General features: G+C 37.0%; 1 pseudogene across 1 annotated transcript in view; it reads left to right on the top strand.

Moving 5' to 3' along the window:
• Positions 1 to 7466: 7466 nt before the first annotated feature.
• Positions 7467 to 23074, top strand: part of LOC307057153 (UBX domain-containing protein 7-like) — a 143283-nt pseudogene continuing 127675 nt past the window's right edge. Inside the window, exon 1 of the transcript in view lies at positions 7467 to 7577. The product of the transcript in view is annotated as a UBX domain-containing protein 7-like (transcript). The remainder of the gene's footprint in view (positions 7578 to 23074) is intronic.

The following is a 23074-nucleotide window of genomic DNA, read 5'->3' as shown; positions in this document are numbered from 1 at the left end:
TAACTCTTTCACATGGTAATAAACTTATCCCTGCTGCTCTTCTCCCCTCCATAATCAATGAAGTCCCTCCTGACTGCCTGAGGCTGACAGGCCACCTCTTAGCTCCTTGTGATGATCTACAGGAAAGGGATATTTCCCCAAAGATAATTTAGAAAAGCTGGCCAGAGAAGCCCAGTAATTGATCTCAGAAATGAAAAAAGCAAGATTGGAAACTCAACAATTGTTGTTTTATAAAAAGAGAAAGCTCTGATTTGAACCAAACAACAACCCAGTCCTACTGGAGACTCCAAAATTCCCAATCCTCACCACTGTAGATGCATTAAACCATTAGTCTACTGATAAAATGATAGCCTTCTTGAATCAATATCGGTGGAGAAATATTAACAAAGCTGCAAAAAGTGCGGTCTTGTCACACTTGTCCAAAGTACAACCCAGGGAAGCCTGTTGATACTGCTCCCAGACATTTTAAACTGCCTTAATGGACAATTTGAGCTGTGGCAAGTAGATTTTATACAGACTCCTCCAACAAATGGATACAAATATGTTTTAGTTATGGTATGTACATTTCCACACTGAACTGAAGCCTTCTCTTGCAGACAGACTACTGCCTCTTCTCTGGCTAAAGTTGTTTTGGAAAAGATAATCCCTACCTGGGGAACTCATCTCAAACTTCATAGTGATCAAGGAACTCATTTCACTGGCCAGGTGCTTAAACAAGTCTGTGCTGTTTGGTCAGTTTTAACAACACATACACTTTCTTACCACCCTCAATCCTCTGGTTTAGTTGAACACACTAACAGTATTACTAAGACTCAATTTGCAAAATTTACAGAGGCTTTCCAACTACCTTGTCCAAAGCCATTGCTGTTGGTCCTTCTAAATCCCAGATCCATCCCTTTAAGAACTCATAAACTCTCACCCTTTGAGATAATCACGGGACGCCTAATGCACTTAGCTCCTTCTTTTGACTCACAGCTGATAAAAAGAGAGATACTCCAATATTGCTTCTATTAAAAATAGCCATGTTTTGATAGAGCAGTCTTTTCACAGGACACCTTCAGAAGATGAAGACCTTAAGCATCACACCTTGCAATCTGGAGATTTTGTCTATCAGAAAAGACACCTCCAGAAGAACTCCTTTCAACCTCTTGGGAAAGGCCCCGTCAAGTACTGCTAAGTAACCCTTGTGCTGCTGAACTCCAAGGGATAGATTTGAATTCCTGTGACACACCTAAAGAAAGTGCCAAACCCTGACTGGACCTGCACATCATCTGGCGACCTGAAAGTAAAGATTTCCCAAAACTGAAGCAGATGACATCTGATGAGACATCCTTCCCAAGATATCTGGACCAGGCTTATTGGAAGTTTGTTGCCAAAATTTTGATGATGACGTAACACTTCAGGTTATGAACAGACATCTCTAATGTCTATGGTCCTGATAACATATGGACTTTAGATTAAAAGTGCCTGAGAGTTCTCTCTCCTACCCCTCCTTGTTACTTGAATGTGACCTTAAAAGATTTCCATGGTGCACTTTCCTTCCAGTGTGAGACACTACACCCAGAAAAGTTCCTTCCTGACATTGAGGGACAAAAAGCCCCTGAAACTAGAAAATCAGACTCTAGATCAGTTATGCTTTCGGAGAGAGATATTGACCAAAAGGGAGAAATATTTAAAACGAAAAAACAAAAACCTCAATTAAACAGAGTTGGGAGACCAGAAGGGAAACTCTCATGCCCTGATATAGCAGAGCCCAACAGAAAGAAGATACACTTTTTTTTTCCTGATAAGGACTCATCCAGTGTAAAGCCATGGACTCTTCATTTACTATAGCCCTCCCAACTTCCTTTTTCTCTCTAAAAGTGTTCTCCTTCCCTTACTGTTTAGGGACTTGCATGTGGCCCACCATGGCTGCAGACCCCGAATTGCAATTCTCTCCTGATTCAGAATAAGTCCATCTTTGCAGGAGAAATATCTGGCAGTCTATTTGTTTCAGGTCAACACTCTGTTCTCTCTCTCTCTCTCTTTTGTCCTCTCATCTCTCACTAGCTATTCCTTCCTGGTCCTCATTTTTGGTTTCTTCTCATCTCTGCAACCTACAGATCAATGATTCACAACACTGGCTATACACTAGAGTTACCTAAGGATTTTTAAAAACAGATACTGGAACCTTACCTCCAAGGAATCTAATGTAATTTGTTTGGCACGGGACCTGGACAGTGATAGCTTTTTCATCTCCCCAGGCATTTCTAACATCTAGCCAGGATTGAGAATCACTGTCCAGCCTCAGTTTGTACCTCTTCTCTATCTGGATTCATTCCTAGGAGATAGCATTTTGCAAAAGAAAAACTTTTCTATTCAAGTGTGGAAGGGAGTCAGATATCAGGAGTACTGATTTACCAAATAAAAATCACAACACATATTTGAATGGGGGAAAACCCACAAACTTCTCAAAGGTAGTAGTTTGCATTAGTCTGTTCACGACAGGAAGATAACAACTTTCTCAAATTATTATATTCACAAAGGTCATGCGTATCTTCAGATATCGGTACATCATAATTCAGGGATGATTTCTTTTTGTTACGAAATCCAGGTTTATGAGCAATAGTCAAGATTTTATTAATTTGAGGACCAGAAACAATAAAGGCAATCTTGGTTTTGGCTTAATTTCAGAGCATAGAGCATTTTGTTTGTTTGTTTTTCCAACTGTAGTATGTAAAATGCTTAATAATAATGAAAGCAGGCTAAAGTGTTTGTTTTTCGCTTCCTTAAGTTTCATAGGCTTTAAATATTCTCTATAAGTAAAATGCCTAATCTGTACCTCCTACAAAAACAACCCTAAAGTTTTTTGCTTTTTTTTTTTTTGCGGTATGTGGGCCTCTCACTGTTGTGGCCTCTCCCGTTGCGGAGCACAGGCTCCGGACGCGCAGGCTCAACGGCCATGGCTCACGGGCCCAGCCGCTCCGCGGCATGTGGGATCTTCCCAGACCGGGGCACGAACCCGTGTCCCCTGCATCGGCAGGCGGACTCTCAACCACTGCGCCACCAGGGAAGCCCAACCCTAAAGTTTTGACTTGTATGTCCTATTGCCAACTCAGCATCGATTACTGAATGCCTAATTGCTATTTCAGATTTCAAAAAACTTATATATGTCTCCAACCAATTGTTCTCAGGTCATCCCTAGGTTAATAGATGCAACTCCATCCTTTCAATCTAAAAATGTTGGGGTTGTCTTCAACAACTCTTCTCATATCCCAAATCTAAACCATCATAAAAATCTTCTTGGTTTCATTTTTCAAATATGAGCAAAATTCCATAACTTCTCATCACTTTCACTGCCACCACCCTTGTTAACACTGAATCATCTCTCACCTGAATTAAAATTTCACTTGCCTCAATATTTCTACCTATTTCTGTTCCTGCTACCTACATATTACTTGCAAACCTTTTTTTTTTTTTTTTTTGCGGTACGCGGGCCTCTCACTGTTGTGGCCTCTCTCGTTGCGGAGCACAGGCTCCGGACGCGCAGGCTCAGCGGCCATGGCTCACGGGCCCAGCTGCTCCGCGGCATGTGGGATCATCCCGGACCAGGGCACGAACCCGTGTCCCCTGCATCGGCAGGCAGACTCTCAACCACTGCGCCACCAGGGAAGCCTGACAGCAAACCTTTTAACATGTATGTCAGATCATAGTTTTCTTCTGCTTGTATAACTTCTGCTTAAATATCTTATCTCACAGCAAGCATGGTGGTTATTTCAGACACATCTTCCCCATCCTTACCATTACTCACTTCAGCGATGTGCCCCTTTCCTGTTCCTCAGTCACTCTGAGCACACTGCAAAGTTTAAGCCTTATACTTCTATACGCACTGTTCTCTCCACCTGAATACTCAAGATATATGCGTGTTTTGCCCTCTCAACAGCCTCAAATCTTTGTTGCAATGTCACCTCCTCGGCAAAGCCTTTCTTCAGAAGTATATTTAAAATCACAACCCGTTTCCCCATCCTTGCTCTCCTCATCCTTCCTTCCTCCTTACTCTGCCCCAAAGCATGCATCACCATCTGACAAACCATTTGTAAATGTTTATTTTCTGTCTCCTCCTTCTACTGTCCACCCTGCAATGGATACTCCATTGAAGGCAGGGACTTTGATTTGTTCATTGCAAAATAACATCATTCTAGATTAGTACCTGGCACACTGTAGGGTCTCAATAAATATTTATTGAATGAGCGGATACATTATTCTGTGGAGAGAAGATTAGTCCCATCTTCAAATGCTATGAGCCCCGTATTAATTCACAAAAAGACCTTTATTTGTTTCGATTTGTTTGACTGAATTGAATGCCATGTGCAAGGAAATATGAGGAATACTTAAATCAGTGATCTTCTCCCCCCAGATATCAATCCTAGCTTTAATACTATAGGTAGATTATACCTTTTGCAAATCATATGAACACTCAACCCCCCTTCTTCTTGCCGTATCCCCACCACACTCACATAACATAGAGCCCTCAATATTTTTGGCCGAGACCTGCAATGAATAATGAGGTAGAGAAGACAATACTGCAGAGAAGAGCAAACATCAGTGTCTGGGGTTTTCCTTCCCTTTAAAGTTCTTTCATTTACTAACCTCCAATATGCTAATTCTGAAGGGCACCATATTCTACCCCCTTTAACAGTGCCCTAAAAACTCTTTACTTATGCATTGAAAAATGTCCCTGGAGCACAAAAGGGTTGGGAAGCACTGTGGTACACACCATCTGATTCTCTTTACCATTTCCAGGACTCCTGTTTTAGAGGTATGCTGCAGCAGCTCTCGGTGTGCAGGAGCTCAACTGTGAAACTCCTGTGCTTGATGGAATGTCTGCCTGGCCATACAGCTAAGGGAAGCGTAGTTCTGCTGTTGAAGGAGCAAAGGAAAAACAATGGAGAAATATTGGGGTTTATGTTGAGGCCAAGAATCCCTGTGATCTGCCTACCAAATTTCAACTTGTCTCAACAGAGCTGGAGCAGCACTGACACCATCATACATGCTTGGGGTACTGTGACTCAAGGAAGGATTTTTTTCTGCTTGGCAAAAAAATTTTCCCAGAGAGTGTGACAGCAGCTGGCTCCATTGGTGGTAGAATTTCCAACTGTGAAGCTACAGATCTGTACAGGGAGAGTGAGTCAACTCTTGCTTATTTGGTGCCCTGGGTGGGAGAAAGGGGGCAAAGGTGGACCACTTTCTTCCCAAGAAGGCAATTCCTTTTGGTGTATAGCAGCCTGTTTCACTTCCCTAAGGTGAGGAAAATCAAGCTCATTGATATTCCTGCCCACAGTACCTTCTGTTATGCCCATGTGGTTAGCTGGCATCAACCTGCCTCCTATAGAAAACAAAAGACTCAAGTAGATCTTCTGTTAAAACTATCTGGTTTTTTCTCTATTTTATTCAACTCGTAGGCTCTTTATTTCATCCTTGTTTCACATACATGTGGATATATTTCAATTTATCTAAGAGAGATTTCAAGGTCATTAAAATTAATCTTTTGAAGGTCACAAACGTGCACTGTCAAATTTGTAGTTTTGAAAGAGTCAGCCTTTAACCTTTCTAATAGATATTCCATATAATCTATAATGGCATATAGTAGAGAAGAAAGGCTTTATTCAACTATATCTTTGAAAAGCAATAATCACTGCAAGCATTGTTGAATTGTATCATGAGAGATATTTTTCTAAGAGTGAATAATTTTATCTAGTAATTTAAGTAAGGCTCATATTCAGAATGACTGATAAAGATTAAGTAAATGCTAGGTAATATTTTGTAAAATATTTATTTTTTGTTCTAATAACATAATCTCAGTGTACATTTACCAAAAAAAAAAAAAAAGCATATTGCCATTCTCAGGTGTGGCATCCATATTTCCACAAGCATTTTAAAACAGAAATTAAATATATATATATAGAGAGATATATATATATAGATATATAGATATATAGAGAATGCAACTGAACACCTAGCATCATTCTGGCAACCAAAAAAGCCATATGCAGGTACTATTGAAATTAGAAAGTTAGATTTTAACCTCTAATATATTTTTAACATAGCTAACACATAAGAAACCAGCTGGGCTTATTACAGGTCCCAAACTTTCCAAATTAAACAGTGTGTGCTAAAAAAAGGATCTAATCATACAGAGACCTTTTTTTTTTCTTTATCTTATTCACTAATATTTAATTTCCAACAGATACAGATTGTAAGCTGTTAACTTCCTCTTACTGCAAAATGAGGATAAGATATTTAATGCCAGTGGCTTTGTATTTATGACTGTTGCCCATAAATTACACAGTTGTTTTGGTTGAGTATTTGTTTGCATTTTTCTCTCACTTGAAATTTATTTCAAATATAACAAACTGTCTAATTCCCTGTGAAACAGCGTTAGTTGTTACCTTGAGAAACTACTTAGTTTGTTCAAACATCCTTTGGAATCTCTATAAGTAACTGAGTAAAACTAGAATTGGGACATTAGGATAGTAAAGGATCTACAACTCTTCAACCATACCATCTTATTTCATTCCGGTCAAATCTAAACCGGGAAATATTGAGATAGAAACAGGGAGGTATTTTTTTAGGTTAATTATCAGAGTTCTAGTGTATTTTATATAATTTAGATAAATAAAAAGATTGCTATTATTAATTAATTTGAGACAGCAGTTTAAAACAAGAACTGATGTGGGTGGGGGAAAAATGGAATAGTTACCTTAGACTAAATCAAAGATGTAAGTTATAAGCACTAAATTTCTTAAATGCCAGAAATCTGTTATATTTTCTGTGGCATTCCCTAATGAATAATGTTAATTACAATTTCACATAAGATTTATCACTCTAATTAAAATAAACAATGGAGCCAGTAGCAACAAGTGCCTACTTTTCTTAAGAACAGAAAAAAATGGATGTGAGATAATTCTGATGTCTCATTTAGTCTTAGAAAAAATGAAACAATGCAGAACTGAGTCTGATCTGAAAAAAGATGTAGAGAATTGTTAGATGGTGAAGGCACTACTGAATTTCTGTATAAACCATTTTTATTATTTTTTGATGAAGATTCTAAAAATCTTAAGTAAATTCATCTTAATAAGGAAACTTTAGCAGTATAATTGTAAAATACATCATGATAGTTTAAAAGAATGGATCTTAATATATACCAGACTTAGAATATATCAAAGCATTTAGAGAAAAAGGTCCATATCAGTCAACATTCATTCAGAACCACTAGAAAATAATGTAGAATAAGAGATGTGTAACGTGAAGCAAACTTACACGATTGTAGGAGCTGGTAGGACAGTCTCAGTGTCACTGTTTCTTCTTTGCTGGTGTTGAGTGTGAAGTCCCTGGACAACCAGAAGGGAATCTGGGGATGAGCAGTGACACATGAAGACCTCAAGGAACAAGATGGGGCTTGTGTCTGTCTTTCATTAGAATCCACGATGTCTCCAGTGTGCTCTGGCCTCACTCACACCAGGATATGGAGAAGTGCAAGGGAAGAAAATCTCTTGGGAGCTGGCAGTGAGGAACCCAACTGTTGCCCAATCAACAAGGTGAGCAAGCAGATTCAGAAAGACATACATGATTTACTTCAACCTTCCAAGAATAAACATGGCCACTTCCGAATCTATCATATATTGTCTCCTGACCAATCTTAGCCAGAAACATTCTAGGAAGAGGATTCCAGGAAACATAGTTCAGCTTAGCCAAAATGACACATTAGAAGCCAACCATACTGACAAAATAGAAATATCAACAAGAGTTACAACTCCCTAAACAAACTTTCAGCTTAAAATCCTTATGCCCTATCCTGCCTGATTCCTTTCCTGGAGAATTGGAACCTCTTATGAGGTTCAGATCACAATTCTGGGATCAGACAGCCCTTAGGGTCATGAGTAGCTCTGATTATAGAGTTTAAAGGCTTGTATTGGCCCTTGGGGGTTCAGAGTCACCAGGTGAGAAGGTTCAATATATCTTTACCTATTAACTGCTGTCTTTACTGAAAGAAATCTCGTTTTCTGTCTTTTTTCTTGGTGAATCAAGATTCACACGTGTGGTTTTGCTGGTGTTTTTATGAGAAAAAAATTTAAAAGCAGAGAAGCCCATTTATTATATGGCAAATATATTACGCTTAGCTTTTCGCTTTTCCTTTGGATATTATCTAAGGACCACTAGCTTCTTTTTTGTTTTCTTCTGTTTTCCTATTGGTGCCTAATTTTTTATTTCTTACCACAAAGAAAAGGAAAAGAAAAAAAGGAAAAGATAAAACTACAGGATTTTTCTACTACATAGTCTTTATTAATCTGGTCTAACTGTATCATACTTTTCTCCTACTAGGATCCAAATTTATCTCCATTCCTAAGGAAACCAACATCTTTCAGCAAATGCATTCTCATCCCTTCCCAATTTCCAGTAAGGTCTCCACTGCAGGTCTGCTATTTTAGCGAAACTCTAGTTTAGATTGCTTCACTGATTGAACTTGTATCTTGAACCTGTATAGACTTCTAAACAAATGAAAAAAAAAAGACAGATTTGCTCAGAGAGAATCAGCATAGGGAGAGAGAGTGATTTCTTCTTTCCTTCTCACCTTGTAGCAGCCAACATTCAGGGCTACAAATGTGGATGGTTCCACTGAGCAGCATGTGCCCGATATAGCATGTCCCTGCCAACTGGGCAGGATGAGCTGACCCACTGCTCCCATTAGGGCCAAATGGCTTTCTACCAAGATACCGTTATGGGTGAGACGAGATCCTCTCCAAGGTCACTTCATACTGTTGACACACTTGGAAAAGAGATTTGGAATACTTAAATTGGTTCAGTTTACTCTCTCATTAAAAACACAAGGCAGGCAGTGAAGGTGAATTCACATCAAGGTTACTAACTAAAGTTAGCTCATAATAAGACATGAGAATACCACTTCCTTTCTCTGATAAGCAAGCTGAGCCAAAAGAACTCTGCAATCAATATTAAGTGAAAAATATTGTAGACCCTATAAAAATTTTCCAAGGGGCAAACCTATAATCTTCTGTCTCAAGAAATTCCTGCCAGTGGTATCCTAGATACCCACAAATGCAGAGACACACTGCAGAGGCTGAATAAGGTTAAAATAACAAGGGAAGTTTCATGGAATTTTTGTTTTGAACGCATAGAAAAACATGTGCTAGTATACAGTATAATTCAGAAATTAATGTCCTCCCTGCACTAATAATTGATTCAAATGAAATAAGAGAGTTTTATGGTAACTTTTGAAAAAATAGCAAGAGTTATATAGTAACTTTATAAGAATATATTCTGGAAGTGATTGATTTTTATGTCATTTTATGTGTGCTATAAAGGAGGGCATTTTTTCTAGAATCTCATCATTTTTTGTTGCATCTTTCATTGAACATTTTTTTATTCTCAATATTTTCTTCCGTTGGACATGTTCTCCCTCTCTTTCATGTATCAACATTTCTTCATCCCATTTTGATAGCACTTTGAATGAATTTTACCTCTTAGAATATATTTTTTTCTTTTTGTGCCAATACAGAAGGCCTTCTCTATTTTAGTACACTTCAAGGTCTGCTATTATGTGACAATTTCCTTTCCCTCCTGTTCCCTATTTCCAATATATAAGACAGCCATTCTGGCACAGATATAAAATTACTTTTGCTCAATGGATTTCTTGTCATGCATGTGCACAAAGCTTCATTTACCTTCAATTTAGATTTTTGTTTTCCTCTGGTGACTCATTTTGCTGCATCTGTGTTTATTCCATAACCTGTGGATAAGGCATGTTTCTCTGACTGGGAGCTGGCTGAGCATTTGCTGCTGCCTGCCATGTGTTAGCAATTCCTTTCCTGAACGAAGTTCAGGGGTGCTCTATCTACTGCATCAGATATTACTGCTTTTTATACATTTCCTATGTGGCATTCAGCTTAGAACCTGTTTGTTTATCTCTGGGATTTGTTGTTGTTGCTGTTGTTATTTATTTAGTATATCACAAATGCTTCTGTTGTATTTCCTGATGGTAAATAAATACAAGTCGTACTGATTTTGGTGATCTATGTCAGATATTTATTATACTTACAATTGATGCTTTGCCCCTATTCAAAGGCTAAATGTGATCACAATTCTTTGTTCTCTATCCTTTCTAAAATTTCCTCTGTACATCTTTCTCACGTAACAATGCAAACTCATTTCAGCCACAAGCTTTTTCACAGACAGTTCATAGGCTATTGTTTACAAACATGTTTGTCATTCATGGATTAGTACTCAGATGTGTTTGGGATTTTTTTACCTTCTAAATGACTGAATTATTTAACCTATTTTATAATTAGTGCTTTTTTAACACTTCCTGAGACATGGATCTTGCTTTCTGAATGTACTTGGTTAAGAAGTGGGCTAGGGCTTCCCTGGTGGCGCAGTGGTTGAGAGTTCGCCTGCCGATGCAGGGGACATGGGTTCGTGCCCCGGTACGGGGAGATCCCACATGCTGCGGAGCAGCTGGGCCCGTGAGCCATGGCCGCTGGGCCTGCGCGTCCGGAGCCTGTGCTCCGCAACGGGAGAGGCCACAACAGTGAGAGGCCCACGTACCGCAAAAAAAAAAAAGAAGTGGGCTAAGTAGCAGTAGGGGAAATAAGCTTATGCATGCAATAAAAGTTTGCACAGGGAAAAGTTATTTGAAGTTTGCTTAAATCTTATGTTTTGGAGAGCAAAGAGATTTCAAATTAATTAGATTTAGATTTAATTTTTATATTTAAGCATAGATGGTTACTAAACAGACTTTTCGCATACATGGATGGAGATTTGTTATCCATTCATGTGGACTGTTTAACAAATAACTCCCTTTTTGGCAAAGCTACTTGGTTCTGGAATAAAACACCTAGTCACAAATTACCCATCTGTTGAAAATACCTAAAACCACAACTCTAAGGAAGTAGAATTGCTCCAACTGTGAAACTGGGGAATTGATCTAGTCCTGTCATATGAGTAATATATTTTTAAAATCCTACTGTGTCAGAACCATGGTCATTTTTTCTGTATTAGGTGATGCTAACCACAAAAGTCCACAATGACTTCAACATTTTATCAGTTTCCTAGGGCTGCGTTAGCAAAGGGCCACAAACTGAGTGGTTTAAAACAAAGAAATTTATTCTCTCAAAGTTCTAGAGGCTAAAATTTCAAAATCAAGATGTTGGCAGGACCATCCTTCCTCCAAAGCTTCTAGGAGAGGATCCTTCCTTGACTCTTCCAGCTTCTGGTAGCCCCAGGTATTCCTTAGTTGGTAGCAGCTTAACTCCAGCCTCTGCTTCCATATTCACATAGCCATCTTTCCTCTGTGTTTGTCTGTCCCTGTCTTCACATGAGGTCTGTGTCTGCACCCAAATTTCCCACTTCTTATAAGGATAACAGTCATATTGGATTAAGGTCCACCATACTCCAGTATAAGTTCATCTTAACTAATTATATCTGTAACGACTTTACTTCTAAATAGGTCACATTCTGAGCTACTGGAAGTTAGAATTTAAACATGTTTTAGAGGAGCACAATTCAACTCATAAGAAGCACTAAGAAGTTTATTTCTTCCTAAGGTAATATGCTGGATACGTAAGAAGATTGGCAGAGTCATCGTGCATGCAGTCATTCAAGATCCAGGTTGACAAAAGCTCTACCATCTTCAAAACATGGTTTCCAAAGTCATCCTAAAAGTTATGGCCATGTCAGACATCCAGAAGGGATAAAGGACACAGAAGAGCAAGAGTGGGAGGTTTTGATAGGCTAGATGTGGAAATGGCACTACATCTAGTGCCACAGTCCATTGACTACAATGATAAAGAAGCAAGGAAAATGGGGTCTAGCTGTGTGTCTAAGAAGAAAAGAAGAATATGGATTTTTCTGAGCAGAAAGGAATCTCTGCCACTCTTCTATATAATGGGACTCTATGGCATTGTATAGAGAGACTGTAGATGTTATCTGATGTGATTGGAGTAATCATACTTTCTGAATTCCCTAGGACTACATCAATTGATGCTTATTGTCTGAGAAAAAGTTACCAGTTGCATTTTCTCTCCCTCGCAAAAGTAACCTGAATTAGATAATAATTTATGTGGTCATCCTACCAATGAGGATAAAATCTCAAAGATAAGGTAAAGGGGGTAATCCCACATCCCCACAAACCGTTCTGTAAAAGAATATATCAAATGTGCCAATTGAAAACAAGATTTCAGGGACTTCCCTGGCTGTCCAGTGGTTAAGACTCAGCACTTACAATGCAAGGGGAGAAGGTTCGATCCCTGGTAGGGGAAATAAGACCCCACATGCCATGCAGTGCAACCAAAAGATTATAAAAAAAAATTCTTTTAATACATTTTTAATCCTACAAGAATGATATTTGGCAAGATTATGGACCATATGTCTTTAGCATTCTCTAAACCAGAATGATTGAAAAGGTGTTTAAGACATTTTAATAAAGTGTAATTGTATACCTAAAAATCGTGTCTAAAAATCGTGTCTTTTAAAAATGTAATTTCTAACTGATCTGAGAAAAGTAGATTTTGAGGTCTCCATAGGCATCTATATAATAGTTTTATTTGCATCAAAAATAAATATATCTTAGGCACTTTCCAAATGAAAGTTTTAGATGGGTGATCACTGTAATGAATATTAATTAGGAAAAAGATTGCCTAATGAAGAACTGATACTAAGCCCCTAAGTGATTGTGAGTCTGCTTAACTGAGTTGAATGTGGCTTTACTTTGCTTGTAAAAGCACATGTTGAAATATTCTTAAGATTGTCTTTGAGATTTCTTTACTCTTCATGGAATTCCTCATCATAATGAAATGTTCCATTCACTGTATGTACTAGATTTAAGAAACAAAGTACCCTCTCATTTTTTTAATTTGTCAAAATATAAAGAAAACTTGAACTTAAAAGAACTCATTTATCTTTTGCTACATCTCTGTAGAGTGCTTCCATAGCTCTGTTGCCAACCCCCTGTAAAAGAACTCACAAACTCTGAAATCTGAGCTTCAATTTTCCTGTAGAGACTTTAGGGAGCCCTGGGTAAGAAGATATAACTTAGCTTTTACAGAAGAGTTTGTTAAAGTAATCAAGGTTATACACATGCCTTTTATAAGTAATTCACATAAAGATTCAAGCATATGTGTGAAAGGTATGGTTGAGAATATGTTTCCCATTAAACACTTTACTGAGGTCAATGCATTTTATTTCATCATGATCTTCTTTCTCAAGGGTTACATCTGAGAGTTTATAATCATCCCACATTCTTGCCAATATCTGTCAGCTCACAACGAAACACAGCTGAAAGGGCTTTGCACTATTCACTGACCACAAACAGAGATTTTCTGAATGTCCTGAGTTTTATATAAGTCTCCTGTGGCATTATTCTGGGAAAAAAATCTTACTCCAATTCTATTACTACTGCTTGAAAATCCAGAATAGTTTGACTATCCTTAAGAGCTGGCTAAGAAGATAGAGATGCTATTCTGCATAGTAATAATAATATTACCAGTGGTTTCAAATGTAACACACTCAAAAATAACTCTTCAATTACAATCATAGATATGTTACCCATTTAATAGACTATAAATTTGGATCATAAAATTATGCTCAATATACATGCCAAAATATTTCATTTAGAAAGCATTTAGACTAATTCCCAATTACAAAAAAAGGAAAGGAAGGAAGGAAAGAGAGAGAACATGATTAGTTGATGTAAAGCTTTTATACTTTTGCTCTTAGCACTATGAATAAAGCTAGAATATTCTACCATAAAAAATGAATTTATATCAACAGTTTGGCTGACATGTGCTTCATAACTACTGTAACAGCAATTAACATTTCTTCCAGTGATATAATTTTCAAGAGTTTTTGAGTCATTAAGATAGATAATTAGCACTTGATATTAATAGAGATATTTGTAATCCAGGTATTAATACTTGCAACACTTATTTAATAATCACTTCATTCTGCACGTGTCCAGATTTTCTGAGCACATACTTTGGAAGAGCACTTTAGAAAATAAATTTCTCATTTTTAGTAGCCTAATAAGTAACTCTCACTGAGGTGTAATTTTTTTAAGGGTGTAAATAAAATCAATTAAGATGTGCAGAAAGAGTAGTGTGTATGATTTGAGTTCCAATGAAGCATGAAAATAAAGCAATGCTGGATATTTGTTTGACAAATGTCTTACAAATGGATTTTAGATGACATATTTTAAAAGAAAACATTATTAAGTGAAGAGTAAAAAAGCTGTTTACAAGCCTCTAAAAAGTAAAGAGTGTCACCTTCAAAATCTTATTTTTGGATTTTCAGTGTATGAATCACTATTGAATTTTGGACTCTAAGGTCTCATGAGCAAAAATGGTTAAAAATTTCATCTTGTTTTTTGTTTGTTTGTTTGTTTGTTTTTTTGCGGTGCGCGGGCCTCTCACTGTTGTGGCCTCTCCCGTTGTGGAGCACAGGCTCCGGACACGCAGGCTCAGTAGCCATGGCTCACGGGCCCAGCTGCTCTGCGGCATGTGGGATCCTCCCAGACGGGGGCACGAACCCGTGTCCCCTGCTTCGGCAGGAGGACTCCCAACCACTGCGCCACCAGGGAAGCCCCTCATCTTGTTTTTATTGTCTTTCAATTATCTTACAGAAAATATTTTCAAACTCCATTCCAGCTATTCCTGCCTAAATCCACCATTCCCCTGTACATATTCTTCCTAAAAAAAAAATTATAAGTATAGATGGCAAATAATGGCATCCATTTTTAATGCAGCCTTAGTTAGTCTGGAAATTGTGCTGTCATCATTTATTAGGAAGCTGGTTTTTAGTATTATGACAATAGCGACACAACTAATATTTATTAAGCACCACTGTGGTCAAGGCACAGTGCTGGGTGCACAGGTGTGTGGAGGCAGGATCCTGGGATTTTTAGTCAGATAGATTTGGATTTCAAATTCAACTCCTTTCTTTACTGGTGTGTGCTCCGAGTAAGTCACTGAGTTTTTCTGAGATTGTTTTCTCTGAATCTCAGTTTCCTCATCTTTAACATAATTAATATTCCATATAGAATGAAACTTCTGAGGTAGAAATAAAATGTCATTCTTAAAATGCTGTGCAGAGAGTAAACACTCAAATATTAGTTCCAGTCCATCCCTGCATTGTGCTTTTGTCTCTTTTATTCACTTATTTTCTTTTTATGATTACATTATAGAACTTTATAGATTTTCTATCTACTCATTATATTTTTGTAAAAATTCAAGAAAAGTAAGAGGATGTTCATTCTATTTCAAAAACTTTACTATCAAAGACATTTGTACATTTTCTTCTGAATTGCTGCTACTGTCCTTCTGTGGTCTACATTCAATGTTATTTCCTTTTTTAAAAATACTTTCACTCTCCACATTCCATTTGCTGCCTTGTAGTATGAATTGTACTCATAGTCACTATTTGTCTGTGCTCTGGATTCACTCTGAGTAGGGCACTTTGTTGGTGCTCACCCTCTACTTATTCATATGTTTTAGGTCATCTGAAGCCCAGGCTTCCTGGTCCATCTCTCATGTCATTGTTCATACGTTCTACAGATTTCCCTGACCACACAGGAAACATGTTTTGACTTTTTCCTAGCCCCTTCTGTGGGATTCAAGTTGTAGTTACTTTTTAAAACATTTTTGTTTCATGGAACAATACATTAAGGATTTGTAAAGGTTGTAAAATATTCTTCTCTAATGTTCCTAATGGCTACATATGTAAGATGTCTCATATAATCAGGACCATCTTGTTACATATGTTTTTCTCCTATTTGCTATCACAAACAATACTAAAGTAAACATCTCTGAAACTAAATTTTTGTACACATTTAGGAATGTTGTTTGTCAGTTGTCAAAGTTCTCTTTTACTCAGGATGCCTACTTTATTTAATATATTTTTCAAATATATTTTTTCCAGTTTGTCCTATTTCTCCTTGGTTTATTTTGCTTTCATTGTTTTAGGTTTTGTTTTAAATAGTGTGCTGAAGTTGAAAATGTTTTTATTCAAGTCTATCAATATTTTATGGTTTTTTTAGCCTTAGAATATTGGAAATATTTTCCTCACTTATGGATATGTAAGTATTCATCATAAATATAATTATCCAAGTAATATCATAATTCCATGTTTTAAAATTGTTTAAATGCTTCATCTACCCAGGGCTTATTTTGGTGTATAGCATTAAATGGAATCCTAGGTTCCTATGTATCAGCAAAACCATTTTCACATTGATTTCAAATTCAGCTTTTAACAAATGCATGCGTATGCTTGCGCACACATGTTGTGTTCATATAAATATATATATGTCTGCTTTCAGAATTTCTGTTCTGCTTATTCATTTCTTCTTGTGCCAATTTTATATCATTTAATTATTATAGCTTCATAATAATTTGTGTGTACAAACATATGAACACACTCACTAATATTAATTTTCAAACTCATCTTCCCTGTTTTCTTGTGTTTAATCTTTGAGATGAATGTGTAAATGAAACAAATTGAAAAGTTTTTCATTTAGCTATTATATTTGAGAAAATTGATATTTTTACAATATAAGATTATACCACCTTTCGATTTCTTAAAATTCTCAGATTTGTAATTTTTTTCATATAGTAACCCTGTAAGTTAATTTTATTTCTTTTATGATTTTTTAAAAATTCTATCTTCTTAGTGTTTAGTTGTTATTATATGCTAAATATGGACTTCTGAACATATGGAAGTGTTTCACAGGTGTTAGGAGGCTGAATCCAGAGTCAAACTCTTAACAGCTACGACAAATATATGATGTTGCCTTTCTTCACACATATAGCACTATAGCACTATAGACCAGGTTTCTCTGAACAGTAATAACCTAACCTGTAACAACTTCTAAGTTTTCAATACAGTTTCAAATTAAAAACACAAAAAGTAAAACAAACAAACATATTTACTAGCTGTATGAATTTGAGCAAGTTACTTTCTTTTCTATGCCTCAGATGCTTCAACTAGAAAAGGACTTTTAAAAAAGTACCTTTTGTTTTTATTTCCATTACTCTAGTAGGTGGGTCAAAAAAGATCTTGCTGTGATTTATGTCCAAGAGTGTTCTTCCTATGTTTTCCTCTAAGAGTTTTATAGTGTCCAGTCTTACATTTAGGTCTTTAATCCATTTTGAGTTTATTTTTGTGTATGGTGTTAGGGAGTGTTCTAATTTCATTCTTTTACATGTAGCTGTCCAGTTTTCCCAGCACCACTTATTGAAGAGGTAGTCTTTTCTCCATTGTATATCTTTGCCTCCTTTGTCACAGATTACTTGAGCATAGGTGTGTGGGTTTATCTCTGGGCTTTCTATCCTGTGCCACTGATCTACATTTCTGTTTTTGTGCCAGTACCATACTGTCTTGATTACTGTTGCTTTGTAGTATAGTCTAAAGTCAGGGAGTCTGATTCCTCCAGCTCCGTTTTTTTTTTTTTTTTCTCAAGATTGCTTTCAGTATTCAGGGTCTTTTGTGTTTGCACTGTTGGGGGGAATGTAAACTGATACAACCACTATGGAGAACAGGATGGAGTTTCCTTAAAAAACTAAAAATAGAATTACCATATGACCCAGCAATCTCACTACTGGGCATATACCCAGAGAAAACCATAATTCAAAAAGACACATGCACCCCAATGTTCATTGCAGCACTATTTACAATAGCCTGGTTATGGAAGCAACCTAAATGTCCATTGACAGACAAATGGATAAAGAAGATGTAGTACATATATACAATGGAATATTACTCAGCCATAAAATGGAATGAAATTGGGTCATTTGTAGAGACATGAATGGACCTATAGACTGCCATACATAGTAAAGAAAGTCAGAAAGAGAAAAACAAATATCGTATATTAATGCATATTTGTGGAATCTAGAAAAGTGGTAAAGATGAACTGGTTTGCAAGGCAGAGATAGAGACACAGATGTACAGAACAAACGTATGGGCACCAAGGGGTGAAGGGGGATGGGATGAATTGAGAGAATGGAATTAACATATATACATTAATATGTATAAAATAGATAACTAATGAAAACCTGCTGTATAGCACAGGGAACTCTACTTCACTCCACTGTACAGTAGAAACTAACACAACATTGTAAAACAAATATACCCCAATAATAATAATAAAAAAAGTGTCTCTTAGTTTTGTGTTGTGAAGATTAAAAGGACCATCAAGCAAAGCACATACACTGGCATGTCAATAATTACTGTTAGTTTTGTCATAGATATTTGTATTAATATTTTTAGGCAAGCCATAGACCATTTACATTGCCTATTGAATTGTCCAGTTGAATTCATTAAAACTTTTGATTTCAAAAGGTAGAAACTCAACTCACATGACCTCCACTCCAAAATTCCTGGGGAACATGTTCAATAGTAGCGTTGGTAAGATGCTCATCAATTATGTCCAGATGAGAAAGATCACAAATCAAGCTAGTAGCTGATATTAAAGGCATATTCTATTGGTTTTTAAAATTATATATATGCTATATATAAAAAATCATATATACATATTAACATGAATAATATACTTATTATTTTCAGATTTTTACTTTTTACATATTTTACTTATTTTCTTTGGGTTTACAATGCACCTTTTTTCCTAGTCTATTGAGTTGAAACCTTAATTTATTTTAATTATTTTTTACATTAAAAGCATTTAAAGCCACAATTTTTATTTTTCTGACTACAAGTATTTGGGCAACTCATATGTTTAGATATGAAGAATTCTCAAGAGTATCACATAAATAAACTGAACTTTGAGGGTTTATTTTTAATTTCAGTTTTAATTTTCATTTTGAAGGAAGAGTTACATAGAAGCATGAACTCTTTTTAATTTTGTCATTTAAAAAATAAAAACTCTCCAGAAAATGGGCATAAAGAGAAGCAATCTCAACATAATAAAGGCCATATATGACAAACCCATTGCAAACATCATACTCAATGGTGAAAAACTGAAAGCATTTCCACTAAGATCAGAAACAAGACGAGGATGTCCACTCTCGCCACTCTCACTCAACATAGTTTTTGAAGTCCTAGCCATGGCAATCAGAGAAGAAAAAGAAATAAAAGGAACACAAATTGGAAAAGAAGAAGTTAAACTGTCACTGTTTGCAGATGGCATGATACTATACATAGAAAATCTTAAAGATGTCACCAGAAAACTACAAGAACTAATCAATGAATCTGGCAAGGTTGCAGGATACGAAATTATTGCACAGAAATCTCTGGCTTTCCTATACACTAACAATGAAAAATCAGAAAGAGAAATTAAGGAAACAATCCCATTTACCATTGCAACAAAAAGAAAATAAACCTAGGAATAAACCTACCTAAGGAGTCAAAAGACTTGTACTCAGAAAACTATAAAATGCTGATGAAAGAAATCAAAGATTACATAAACAGATGGAGAAGTACACCATGTTCTTGGATTGGAAGAATCAATATTGTGAAAATGACTATACTACCCAAAGCAATCTACAGATTCAATGCAATCCTTATCAAAATACCAATGGCATTCTTCACAGAATTAGAACAAAAAATTTTACAATCTGTATGGGAACACAAAAGACCCCAAACAGCCAAAGCAATCTTGAGAAAAAAAGAGCGAAGGTGGAGGAATCAGGCTCCCTGACTTCAAACTATACTACAAAGCTACAGTAAACAAGACAGTATGGTACTGGCAAAAAACCAGAAATATAGATCAATGGTACAGTATAGAAAGCCCAGAGGTAAACCTATGCACATATGGTCACCTAATTTATGACAAAGGAGGCAAGAGCACACATAGAGAAAAGACAGCCTCTTCGATAAGTGGTGCTGGGAAAATTGGACAGCTACATGTAAAAGAATGAAATTAGAACACTCCCTAACACCATACACAAAAATAAATTCAAAATGGATTAAAGACCTAAATGTAAGACTGGACGCTAAAAATCTCTTAGAGGAAAACATAGGAAGAACACTCTCTGACATAAACCACAGCAAGATCTTTTTTGAATCACCTCCTAGAGTAATGAAAATAAAAACAAAATTAAACAAATGGGACCTAAGTAAACTTAAAAGCTCTTGCACAGCAAAGGAAACCATAAACCAGATGAAAAGACAACCCTCAGAATGGGAGAAAATATTTGCAGATGAAGCAATGGACAAAGGATTAATCTCCAAAATATACAAACAGCTTATGAAGCTCAAAATCAAAATAAAACAAACCACCCAATTAAAAAATGGGTAGAAGACCTAAATAGACATTTCACCAAAGAAGACATACAGATGGCCAAGAGGCACATGAAAAGGTGCTCAACATCACTCATTATTAGAGAAATGAAAATCAAAACTAAAATGAGGTATCACCTCACACCAGTCAGAATGGCCATCATCAAAAATCTACAAACAATAAATGCTGGAGAGGGTGTGGAGAAAGGGGAACCCTCTTGCACTGCTGGTAGGAATGTAAATTGATACAGCCACTATGGAGAACAGTATGGAGGTTCCTTAAAAAACTAAAAATAGAACTACCATATGACCTATCAATCCCACTACTGGGCATATACCCTGAGAAAACCATAATTCAAAAGGACACATGTACCTCAATGTTCATTGCAGCACTATTTACAATAGCCAGGATATGGAAACAACCTAAATGTCCAATGATAGATGAATGGATAAAGAAGATGTGGTACATATATACAAGGGAATATTACTCAGCCATTAAAAGGAACGAAATTGGGTCATTTGTAGAGATGTGGATGGACCTCAAGTCTGTCATACAGAGTGAAGAAAGTCAGAAAGAGAAAAACAAATATCGTATATTAACGCATATATGTGGAATCTAGAAAAATGGAACAGATGAACCTATTTGTAGGGCAGAAATAGAGATGCAGACATAGAGAATGGACATGTGAACATGGTGGGGAAGGGGAGGGTGGGATGAACTGGGAGATTAGGTTTGACATAAATACACTACCATGTGTAAAATAGAGAGCTAGTGGGAACCTGCTGTATAGCACAGGGAGCGCAGCTCAGCGCTCTATGACAACCTAGATGGGTGGGATGGGGGCGGGGGGTGGGAGGGAGGTCCAAGAGGGAGAGGATATAGGTATACATATAGCTGATTCACCTCATTGTACAGCAGAAACTAACACAACATTGTAAAGCAATTTTACTCCAATAAAAGAATAAAACCTGACAATATCAAGTGCTGACGAGCACAGAGCAACTGGAACTCTCGTACATTATACATAAGGATGCACAAAGGTACAGTCACTCGGGAAAATAGTCTGGCAGGTTCTTAAAAATTTAATCATATTCTTGCCCTCTGATGCAGCTGTACTACTCCTGGCCATTTATCGCAGAGAACTGAAAACCTAGGTCCGTGCAAAGACATGCATATTCTTAGTCACAGAGGCATGAATGTTCATAGCAGCTTTATTTGTAAAAGCCCTGAAGTGAAAACAATCCAAATTCCTTCAGTTGGTGAATGGATAAAATGGTACATCCCAACCATGGACTATTATTTTTCAGCAACTATTGATACACACATCACCTTGGATGGATCTCAAGGCCATTATGCTGAGTGAAAAAGGCCAATCTCAAAATATCACATACTGCACAACTCCATTTTCTTTTTTTTTTTTTTTTTTTTTTTTTTTGCGGTAGGCGGGCCTCTCACTGTTGTGGCCTCTCCCCTTGCAGAGCACAGGCTCCGGACGTGCAGGCTCAGCGGCCATGGCTCACGGGCCTAGCCGCTCTGCGGCATGTGGGATCTTCCCAGACCGGGGCACGAACCCATGTCCCCTGCATCGGCAGGCGGACTCTCAACCACTGCGCCACCAGGGAAGCCCACAACTCCATTTTCTAAGAGACAAATGATGGAGAACAGATATGTGGTTGCCACGGATTAGGAGAAAGGGGAGGACATGACTACAAAAGGATAGCACAAGGGAGTTTTCTGGGGTGATAGAACTGTTTTGTTTCCCACTTGTGGTGGTGGATACACAAAGTTATACACATGATAAAATTCATAGATCTGTACTCTAAAAAGATGTTGGTAAAAATGCAATTGAAAAAAAGACTAAAAGAAAAGTAATAATCACTTGTTATTTCATATTTTATTGGATACCTGTCAGATTTTGTCTACAGTATCAATTTTTGGAAATGTATTGAGGTATTGTAACATGAACAATTATTTTCCGAAGTTCTGTCTACAAACACGTATTTTAAAGTTCTAATATATTTTTAAAACATTTTTAAATTTAAAAGTGTGTTCTGAAATCTAGTTCTTCAGTCATCTTTCTGAGAATCCTTTGAATCTGAGTATTAGACAATAGGACAAATCTAATAAACTTCCTTATCCTTGTACTGGGTGGGCCAAAAAGTGCCTTTGGTTTTTTAAGTAAAAATAAAAGACACAGGACTTCCCTGGTGGTGCAGTGGTTGAGAGTCCGCCTGCCGATGCAGGGGATATGGGTTCGTGCCCTGGTCCGGGAGGATCCCACATGCCGTGGAGTGGCTGGGCCCGTGAGCCATGGCCGCTGAGCCTGCACGTCTGGAGCCTGTGCTCCACAACGGGAGAGGCCACAGCAGTGAGAGGCCTGCGTACCACAAAAATAAAATAAAATAAAAGACACATTTTTCATTTTCACCAAGAACTTTATTGAACAATGTATTCACACTTTTGTTCCACTACCTTCTGCCATTTTTCAGGCAACTTCATAATTCCATCTTCCCAAAATTTTTTATTTTTGAGCAAAGAACTGTTCCAGGTGCCTTTTATATCCTTCCAGGGAATGGAAATTTTTTACATTAAGAGAATTTTGTAAAGACCAAAATAAATGTAAATCCAAAGATGCAATGTCTGGTGAATATGGTGGATGAATCAGAACTTCCCAGCCAAGCTGTAAGAGTTTTTGCTTGGTCATCAAAGAAACATGCGGTCTTGCATGATCCTGATGGAAGATTATGAGTTTTCTGTTGACTAAATCTAGTTGCTTATCATCGAGTGCTGCTTTCATTT

The sequence above is a fragment of the Hyperoodon ampullatus genome, assembly GCF_949752795.1.
Source record: "Hyperoodon ampullatus genome assembly, chromosome: 1".
Taxonomy (NCBI): Eukaryota; Metazoa; Chordata; class Mammalia; order Artiodactyla; family Ziphiidae; genus Hyperoodon; species Hyperoodon ampullatus.
The sequence above is the reverse complement of the archived record's forward strand: the minus strand, read 5'-3'. Positions and strand labels throughout refer to the sequence as shown.